We start from the raw sequence: 11,563 nt of genomic DNA on the forward strand, positions 1-11,563 counted from the left end.
TGGCCACGGATCCACACAAGGCACATCACATGCAGAAAGCTTCACCAGATTCTGACACATACCACACTCTTGTAACTCGTCGTCGAAGGGGCGTTCAAAGTGCCTTACGGCTAGGGGGGATCTAGCACGGCACGGAGACACAGTGATGGTCACCCATCAAAGTGTACAACGATCGAGTTTGCTTTCCGCGCAAGCGTTCTAAGTGTCTGGGTATCTAAGCACCAGACACAATGCAATGGCCACGGATCCACACAAGGCACATCACATGCAGAAAGCTTCACCAGATTCTGACACATACCACACACATGCAACTCGTCGTCGAAGGGGCGTTCAAGTGCCTTACGGCTAGGGGAGATCTAGCTCGGCACGGGGACACAGTGATGGTCACCCATCAAAGTGTACAACGAACGAGTTGGCTTTCAACAAATTCTGACACATAGCAAGCGAGCGACCGAGCTACACCGAAGGCAGCCCATGGTTGGTCACTCGCGGACGATCATCAGTAATGATCCTTCCGCAGGTTCACCTACGGAAACCTTGTTACGACTTTTACTTCCTCTAAATCATCAAGTTCGGTCAACTTCAGCCATGCCAGCTGCAGCTCACGAAGGAACCGCGGAAGGTAAGCCTCCAGAAACCTCACTAAATAATCCATCGGTAGTAGCGACGGGCGGTGTGTACAAAGGGCAGGGACGTAATCAGCACTAGCTAATGACTAGTGCTTACTAGAAATTCCAGGTTCATGGGGACCGTTGCAGTCCCCAATCCCGACTAGATGGGCATTTTAGTGATTTCCCGTTCCTCTCGGAATGGGGGCGCCTATTGGCGAGAACACGCTGCGACCCACATTGTAGCACGCGTGCAGCCCAGAACATCTAAGGGCATCACGGACCTGTTATCGCTCATTCTCAGCTTGCTAAACACAAGTTGTCCCGCTAAGCAGGGCAAACGTAGCCGACGACCGCCCGTGAAGGCGCCGCCCGGCTGTAACGTCAGGTGCGCCCGGAGGCGCACTGCTGACAGCGTTCTAGTTAGCATGTTTGAGTCACGTTCGTTATCGGAATTAACCAGACAAATCATTCCACGAACTAAGAACGGCCATGCACCACTACCCTTAAATTTGAGAAAGAGCTATCAATCTGTCTTACCTCGATAAGTTTGGACCTGGTAAATTTTCCCGTGTTGAGTCAAATTAAGCCGCAAGCTCCACTTCTTGTGGTGCCCTTCCGTCAATTCCTTTAAGTTTCAACTTTGCAACCATACTTCCCCCGGAACCCGATTTTGGTTTCCCGGAAGCGACTGAGAGCACCGAATAGGGGTAGCGTCTCCCAATTGCTAATTGGCATCGTTTACGGTTAGAACTAGGGCGGTATCTAATCGCCTTCGATCCTCTAACTTTCGTTCTTGATTAAAGAAAGCATCCATGGCAAACGCTTTCGCTTCAGTTGGTCCTACGACGGTCTACGAATTTCACCTCTCGCGCCGTAATACCAATGCCCCCAACTACTTCTGTTAATCATTACCTCTAGGTTTCTGACAAACCAACGAAATCGTATAAACCGAGGTCATATTCCATTATTCCATGCAAGATTATTCTCGGCCAACGCCAACCCCACGGGGGGGCCGGACGCTTTGTCTTAGCCTGCTTTGAGCACTCTAATTTGTTCAAGGTAAATGTGAGTATCTTGAGCACCATGAGGAGCCCGTGCCGGAGTTAACCGGTAGCACGGTACTCGTTCACAGAGTAACGCCCAAGTACACCATTGTGAGTCGCAGCCGTGAGCGCGCGCACGAACGGCCCCGGCGTGTAACCGGGCGCCCGTGGCGGTCACGTGTCTGGACGGGCAATCAACTTCGAACGTTTTAACCGCAACAACTTTAATATACGCTAGTGGAGCTGGAATTACCGCGGCTGCTGGCACCAGACTTGCCCTCCACTTGATCCTTGTTGAAGGATTTATACTCAACTCATTCCAATTATGGACCATCGTTAGAGAGGTCCATATTGTTATTTCTCGTCACTACCTCCCCGTACTGGGATTGGGTAATTTACGCGCCTGCTGCCTTCCTTGGATGTGGTAGCCATTTCTCAGGCTCCCTCTCCGGAATCGAACCCTGATTCCCCGTTACCCGTCGCAACCATGGTAGTCCTCTACACTACCATCAATAGTTGATAGGGCAGACATTTGAAAGATCTGTCGTCAGTCGACAAGCGACCATACGATCTGCGTCCTTATCCAGACTTCAACTCAAGCCGCCCGGAGGCGATTGGTTTAACTAATAAGTGCACCAGTTCAGCTACCCGCGAGGGCAACAGTCCCGGCATGTTGCATGTATTAGCTCTGGATTTTCCACAGTTATCCAAGTAACTAGTGGTAGGATGATCTTGTGAATTATAGCTGTTATACTGAGCCTTATGCGGTTTCACATTCATTTATGTTTGTACTTAGACATGCATGGCTTAACCTTTGAGACAAGCGTATATTACTGGTAGGATCAACCAGAATTCGTTCCACTACAGACACACACTCGCTTAGTGGGAAATAAATTTCCACACAACTCTCTCTCTCTAGAACCATATGGAATGGCTCTTTGGTGTTGGGTAAGGCACCAATTTGTTGGGGTGTAACGGTCACCACCAACTTTAAGTTTGTTAGGGCACAACGGAAACCACTAACTAAACTTTAGGAAACTAAATTTCCTCACACATTATCTCTCACCATATTAGCACTAGGTGCTATCCACGATTGTACAACGTTTCAACTCTTGAATCGACCGTAGGGCCGCGGAATTGCTTCCGGGCCCCTATTCTCGCTATTAATTGTTCATCTCTTTCAATACATCGAGTTCGTTCCATTGGGTAGTTCGCATGGCGAACGTTTTGATGCAGCCCCCTGGGGGACCACGGCACTTTACACCGGGTATGGTGTATGCGCAACCTACAGATAACAATAAACCCCTTATGCGTGTGTAAACCGATGTTGGGCTGCTCAACATCTTTCATGGTTACATCACTTGCACCAGAACCCACGGTGCCGATTTGGTAATATGTTGTACATTTACTCTCAAGATGTACGCTTCGGCCCCTTATTCAGGGGCTCAAGCTATTACCAGCAAGAACAATCCTCATCCAGACTTGAACTCGAAACACCCGGAGGCGAACGGTTTAACTAATAAGTGCACCAGTCTTGAATCCATGCGTCGGTGGAAACAATGCCGGCGTGTTGCATGTATTAGCTCTGAACTTAGCGAGTGATTGCCTTGCAGCTGTCATACTGAGCGTAGAGCGTGATTATCGCTCACTTGAACCATGTTGAATGGCTCTTTGGTGTAGGGTAAGGCACCAATTTGTTGGGGCGTAACGGTCACCACCAACTTAAGACTTGCTTATAGGCATTTCAACGTTTTCAACTCTTAAATCGACCGTGTTTCATTATCATCTCTTCTTCTTATTAAATGCATCGAGTTCGTTCCATTGGGTAGTTCGCGTGGCGAACGGTTTGATGCAGCCCCCCGGGGGGGACCACGGCACTTTACACCGGGCATGGTGTATGCGCAACCTACAGATCACCAATATATTTGTGATCGATAATGCACACTTCTTACACGACTGACCAGTCGACAGCGCTGCCTTCCTATTATGCGTGTGTAAACCGATGTTGGGCTGCTCAACATCTTTCACGGTTACATCACTTGCACCCGAACCCATGGTGCCGATTTGGTAATATGTTGTACATGGTCTCAAGATGTACGCTTCGACCCCTTATTCAGGGGCTCAAGCTATTACCAGCAAGATCAATCCTCATCCAGACTTGAACTCGAAACACCCGGAGGCGAACGGTTTAACTAATAAGTGCACCAGTCTTGAATCCATGCGTCGGTGGAAACAATGCCGGCATGTTGCATGTATTAGCTCTGAACATAGCGAGTGATTGCCTTGTAGCTGTCGAACTGAGCGTAGAATGTGATTATCGCTCACTTGAAAGGGTCAAGCCCTTTCGAGTCGTCCGGTTTTTACGCCAGACGACTCGGTTCACCATCTTTCGGGATACAAGTTGACTAAGTGGTACCACTACACTTATCAACTTTCGATTTGGTAATCCTCATCCAGCTTCCTTTCTGGAGGTCCCGAGGATTACCAATTGGGCTGTCATACTGAGCTCATATATTGCAGATCGATAATGCACACTTCTTACACGACTGACCAGTCGACAGCGCTGCCTTCCTATTATGCGTGTGTAAACCGATGTTGGGCTGCTCAACATCTTTCACGGTTACATCACTTGCACCAGAACCCACGGTGCCGATTTGGTAATATGTTGTACATTTACTCTCAAGATGTACGCTTCGGCCCCTTATTCAGGGGCTCAAGCTATTACCAGCAAGAACAATCCTCATCCAGACTTGAACTCGAAACACCCGGAGGCGAACGGTTTAACTAATAAGTGCACCAGTCTTGAATCCATGCGTCGGTGGAAACAATGCCGGCGTGTTGCATGTATTAGCTCTGAACTTAGCGAGTGATTGCCTTGCAGCTGTCGAACTGAGCGTAGAGCGTGATTATCGCTCACTTGAACCATGTTGAATGGCTCTTTGGTGTAGGGTAAGGCACCAATTTGTTGGGGCGTAACGGTCACCACCAACTTAAGACTTGCTTATAGGCATTTCAACGTTTTCAACTCTTAAATCGACCGTGTTTCATTATCATCTCTTCTTCTTATTAAATGCATCGAGTTCGTTCCATTGGGTAGTTCGCGTGGCGAACGGTTTGATGCAGCCCCCCGGGGGGGACCACGGCACTTTACACCGGGCATGGTGTATGCGCAACCTACAGATCACCAATATATTTGTGATCGATAATGCACACTTCTTACACGACTGACCAGTCGACAGCGCTGCCTTCCTATTATGCGTGTGTAAACCGATGTTGGGCTGCTCAACATCTTTCACGGTTACATCACTTGCACCCGAACCCATGGTGCCGATTTGGTAATATGTTGTACATGGTCTCAAGATGTACGCTTCGACCCCTTATTCAGGGGCTCAAGCTATTACCAGCAAGAACAATCCTCATCCAGACTTGAACTCGAAACACCCGGAGGCGAACGGTTTAACTAATAAGTGCACCAGTCTTGAATCCATGCGTCGGTGGAAACAATGCCGGCATGTTGCATGTATTAGCTCTGAACATAGCGAGTGATTGCCTTGTAGCTGTCGAACTGAGCGTAGAATGTGATTATCGCTCACTTGAAAGGGTCAAGCCCTTTCGAGTCGTCCGGTTTTTACGCCAGACGACTCGGTTCACCATCTTTCGGGAAGGGACCGTCTCGGTCGCAAGCTGCTCCGGTCCCCAAACAACCTGCGACAAATGATAGGAAATGCCGACATCAATACGTGTTCAGTTTGGTTTATCGCTCATAGGTCTTTTTGACCATCGATCCCTGATTATAACTCTCAATTAAACAGTCAGGAGAGTAAGGCATGCCCATCGATATCTCATCGACAGGCGATACCGCAAGAACGGCCAACGACACATCAGGTGATCGATTATTGCTACGACTTTTGCTTAATCGTTTCCACTCCTTAGAGAAAGAAACCCCCGGGGACCGTCTCGGTCGCAAGCTGCTCCGGTCCCTAAACAACCTGCGACAAATGATAGGAAATGCCGACATCAATATGTGTTCAGTTTGGTTTATCGCTCATTGGTCTGTTTGACCATCGATCCCTGATTAAACTCTCAGTAATCCAGTCGGGAGAGTAAGGCATGCCCATCGATATCTCATCGACAGGCGATACCGCTTGAACGGCCAACGACACATCAGAGGATCGTATCTTGCTACAACTTTTGCTTAATCGTTTCTTCTCCTTGGAGAAAGAAACCCCCGGGGACCGTCTCGGTCGCAAGCTGCTCCGGTCCCTAAACAACCTGCGACAAATGATAGGAAATGCCGACATCAATACGTGTTCAGTTTGGTTTATCGCTCATTGGTCTTGTTTGACCATCGATCCCTGATTAATACTCTCAATTAGAAGGTCGGTAGAGTAAGGCATGCCCATCGATATCTCATCGACAGGCGATACCGCATGAACGGCCAACGACACATCAGAGGATCGTATCTTGCTACAACTCTTGCTTAATAGTTTCCACTCCTTGGAGAAAGAAACCCCCGGGGACCGTCTCGGCCGCAAGTTGCTCCGGTCCCTAAACAACCTGCGGCATCAAATGATAGGAAAAGCCGACATCAATACGTGTTCAGTTTGGTTTATCGCTCATAGGTCTGTTTGACCATCGATCCTAGAATTCAACTTTCGAGTAAGGCATGCCCGTCGATATCTCATCGATAGGCGATACCGGTAGAACGGCCAACGACACACATCTAGGATCGCATTTACTCTTCCTTGGATGGATAACCAATACCCTAGGACCGTTTCATCGCGAGCTGCTCCGGTCCTCAAACAACTCGCGAACCACCGATAGGATGATATTAGGAATGGCCGACTTTCATCCTTTAACTCTCAGTTCTGCTTACCAAAACATAGGTACTTGGACCTTAAAGACCACTATATGTTCCCCGATCGGGGGCAATCGGAACGTCTATCCATCATCAACATCGTTTCACTCATTCCGAACCACCAAATTGGACAGACAGTACCATATTCACCAACCGATTGCTTCAACTTCGCAAACTGTATGGTAAGTTCTACTAATTTCACATCTTACCATCGACTAATAGTGCATAAATCCACTTGGAAATCACTTTTCCTTGGTCCTCGGACCTTCTACGACAACGTCCAACAAATATCCGAAGTCGTTTCCCAACTTAGACCAAGCATTTCGTATCTTTACTTCTAATCGATTTTTTCTCTCATAATTGACGATCAAAATCTAAAAACCACATTTTGAGCCAGAAGCAGTCGTCCGATCGTCCTGGGGGTAGTCTCAATCGATTTAGAAGGGCCCAATTCATAAAGATACGTACTCAGTCAAATTCATGCTTCTGGCTCACCTACCCCCTATATAGAAAACGAAAGCGTACAGGCGTGGAAAACGTGCCATTTTTCTCCATCACGGACTTTTTTTTTCTCGTTGCACCGACTCTAGTAAAAAAGTGAAATTTTTTACTAGTTACCAACTTTTGCAAATTATCATCGGATATCACTTTTCATGGTCTATAGTAAGTTCTTATCACGTTTTAGTAGTTTTTGAAAAAAAAATTTTTTTGAACTTTTCAAAATTTTTCAAAACAAAGTTTTTGTAGGCGGTTTTGTGTATGGAGGGTTACTAGTCTCGGGGTCACTGTTTGACCAAAAAACCACTATATATCATTCGAAAGGTAATTTCAAGGGCTACAAAAAATTGTTCTACGGCACCCCCCTCCGACGTCTAGTATTCGAGTTATTGGCCAAAAACCATCACTTGAGCGATTTTTCGTTCAGGGTACCCGACTCTAGTAAAAAAGTGAAATTTTTCTCGATTGACCAAGTGTTGCAAATGACCATCGGATTTCACTTTTTATGGTCTATAGTGAGTTCTGATCACGATTTGGTACTTTTTGAAAAAATTTTTTTGACGCACTTTTCAAAATTTTGCAAAACCAAAACTTTTTAGGCGGTTTTGTGTATGGAGGGTTACTAGTCTCGGGGTCACTGTTTGACCAAAAAACCACTATATATCATTCGAAAGGTAATTTCAAGGGCTACAAAAAATTGTTCTACGGCACCCCCCTCCGACGTCTAGTATTCGAGTTATTGGCCAAAAACCGCAACTATAGCGGTTTTTCGTACAGGGTACCCGACTCTAGTAAAATGATGCGATTTTTACTAGTCTAGGAACTTTTTGGTCAAAAAATCAAGTATATGTCATTCGATAGATAATTTCAAGGGCTACCAAAAATTGTTCCACGACACCCCCCTGCGACGTCTAGTATTCGAGTTATTAGCCAAAAACCGCAACTTAAGCGGTTTTTCGTCCAGGGTACCCGACTCTAGTAAAATGATGCGATTTTTACTAGTCTAGGGAACTTTTTGGCCAAAAATCAAGTATATGTCATTCGATAGATAATTTCAAGGGCTACCAAAAATTGTTCCACGACACCCCCCTCCGACGTCTAGTATTAGAGTTATTAGCCAAAAACCGCAACTATAGCGGTTTTTCGTCCAGGGTACCCGACTCTAGTAAAATGATGCGATTTTTACTAGTCTAGGGAACTTTTTGGCCAAAAATCAAGTATATGTCATTCGATAGATAATTTCAAGGGCTACAAAAAATTGTTCCACGACACCCCCCTGCGACGTCTAGTATTCGAGTTATTAGCCAAAAACCGCAATTATAGCGGTTTTTCGTCCAGGGTACCCGACTCTAGTAAAATGATGCGATTTTTACTAGTCTAGGGAACTTTTTGGCCAAAAATCAAGTATATGTCATTCGATAGATAATTTCAAGGGCTACCAAAAATTGTTCCACGACACCCCCCTGCGACGTCTAGTATTCGAGTTATTAGCCAAAAACCGCAATTATAGCGGTTTTTCGTCCAGGGTACCCGACTCTAGTAAAATGATGCGATTTTTACTAGTCTAGGGAACTTTTTGGCCAAAAATCAAGTATATGTCATTCGATAGATAATTTCAAGGGCTACCAAAAATTGTTCCATGACACCCCCCTGCGACGTCTAGTATTCGAGTTATGGGCCAAAAACCATTCATACTTGAGCATTTTGCTCATTTTGCCTGTACGGGTACCGGGGGACTAGTAAAATCAGGCCAATTTTACTAGAGTAGGGGTCCTTTTTGGTCAAAAAAACAACTTTTGCTCGTTCGATAGGGAATCGATAGGGCAACAAAAAATCGTTCTACGACCCCCCCTTCCGATGTCTAGTATTCGAGTTATGGGCCAAAAACAGTTTATAGTTAATTTTTCACTCGATTTTACACCAAGTATCGCACATTACTCCGGTTCTATACATTGGATCGTCAATCTTTAAGATTTTATGGGTAGTTCCAACTGTTTGCTGCATTTCATCCATACATTACCAACCGATTCAATGTCTGTGCTAGAAGTTATTAGAGGAATAAAAAAATTTACCCTTGGCTTTGGACCGTACAAGTTTACCCATTTTTGGCCCGTATTTGCCCCATAGCTCCGCCGGTATCCAAGATATCGCCACACTTTCTTCTGGCCATGGCTAGATGGCACTTGTGGCTAGATTTCTTCCATGCACCACTAACCGCTACCATGTCTGTGGCCGGAGCTATTCACGAAAGCGCCTCGCGCACTTGGTCGGATTTTTGGTCCAACTTCACCATTTTTGGCCCATATTTGCACCATAGCTCCGCCGGTATCCAAGATATGGCCACACTTTCTTCTGGCCATGGGTAGATGGCACTTGTGGCTAGATTTCTTCCATGCACCACTAATCGCTACCATGTCTGTGGCCGGAGCTATTCACGAAAGCGCCTCGCGCACTTGGTCGGATTTTTGGTCCAACTTCACCATTTTTGGCCCATATTTGCCCCATAGCTCCGCCGGTATCCAAGATAGCGCCACACTTTCTTCTGGCCATGGGTAGATGGCACTTGTGGCTAGATTTCTTCCATGCACCACTAATCGCTACCATGTCTGTGGCCGGAGCTATTCGACGAACAACCATCGCATTTACCTAGGTACTTTTTCGGATTTTTGGTCCAACTTCACCATTTTTGGCCCATATTTGCCCCATAGCTCCGCCGGTATCCAAGATAGCGCCACACTTTCTTCTGGCCATGGGTAGATGGCACTTGTGGCTAGATTTCTTCCATGCACCACTAATCGCTACCATGTCTGTGGCCGGAGCTATTCGACGAACAACCATCGCATTTACCTAGGTACTTTTTCGGATTTTTGGTCCAACTTGCACCATTTTTGGCCCATATTTGCCCCATAGCTCCGCCGGTATCCAAGATATGGCCACACTTTCTTCTGGCCATGGGTAGATGGCACTTGTGGCTAGATTTCTTCCATGCACCACTAATCGCTACCATGTCTGTGGCCGGAGCTATTCGACGAACAACCATCGCATTTACCTAGGTACTTTTTCGGATTTTTGGTCCAACTTGCACCATTTTTGGCCCATATTTGCCCCATAGCTCCGCCGGTATCCAAGATATGGCCACACTTTCTTCTGGCCATGGGTAGATGGCACTTGTGGCTAGATTTCTTCCATGCACCACTAATCGCTACCATGTCTGTGGCCGGAGCTATTCACGAAAGCGCCTCGCGCACTTGGTCGGATTTTTGGTCCAACTTGCACCATTTTTGGCCCATATTTGCCCCATAGCTCCGCCGGTATCCAAGATATGGCCACACTTTCTTCTGGCCATGGGTAGATGGCACTTGTGGCTAGATTTCTTCCATGCACCACTAATCGCTACCATGTCTGTGGCCGGAGCTATTCACGAAAGCGCCTCGCGCACTTGGTCGGATTTTTGGTCCAACTTGCACCATTTTTGGCCCATATTTGCCCCATAGCTCCGCCGGTATCCAAGATATGGCCACACTTTCTTCTGGCCATGGGTAGATGGCACTTGTGGCTAGATTTCTTCCATGCACCACTAATCGCTACCATGTCTGTGGCCGGAGCTATTCGACGAACAACCTGCGCATTTACCTAGGTACTTTTTCGGATTTTTGGTCCAACTTGCACCATTTTTGGCCCATATTTGCCCCATAGCTCCGCCGGTATCCAAGATATGGCCACACTTTCTTCTGGCCATGGGTAGATGGCACTTGTGGCTAGATTTCTTCCATGCACCACTAATCGCTACCATGTCTGTGGCCGGAGCTATTCGACGAACAACCATCGCATTTACCTAGGTACTTTTTCGGATTTTTGGTCCAACTTGCACCATTTTTGGCCCATATTTGCCCCATAGCTCCGCCGGTATCCAAGATATGGCCACACTTTCTTCTGGCCATGGGTAGATGGCACTTGTGGCTAGATTTCTTCCATGCACCACTAATCGCTACCATGTCTGTGGCCCGAGCTATTCACGAAAGCGCCTCGCGCACTTGGCCGGATTTTTGGTCCAACTTGCACCATTTTTGGCCCATATTTGCCCCATAGCTCCGCCGGTATCCAAGATATGGCCACACTTTCTTCTGGCCATGGGTAGATGGCACTTGTGGCTAGATTTCTTCCATGCACCACTAATCGCTACCATGTCTGTGGCCGGAGCTATTCACGAAAGCGCCTCGCGCACTTGGTCGGATTTTTGGTCCAACTTGCACCATTTTTGGCCCATATTTGCCCCATAGCTCCGCCGGTATCCAAGATATGGCCACACTTTCTTCTGGCCATGGCTAGATGGCACTTGTGGCTAGATTTCTTCCATGCACCACTAATCGCTACCATGTCTGTGGCCGGAGCTATTCGACGAACAACCATCGCATTTACCTAGGTACTTTTTCGGATTTTTGGTCCAACTTGCACCATTTTTGGCCCATATTTGCCCCATAGCTCCGCCGGTATCCAAGATATGGCCACACTTTCTTCTGGCCATGGGTAGATGGCAACTTGTGGCTAGATTT

Source organism: Anopheles funestus, assembly GCF_943734845.2.
Source record: "Anopheles funestus chromosome X unlocalized genomic scaffold, idAnoFuneDA-416_04 X_unloc_155, whole genome shotgun sequence".
NCBI classification, from domain to species: Eukaryota; Metazoa; Arthropoda; class Insecta; order Diptera; family Culicidae; genus Anopheles; species Anopheles funestus.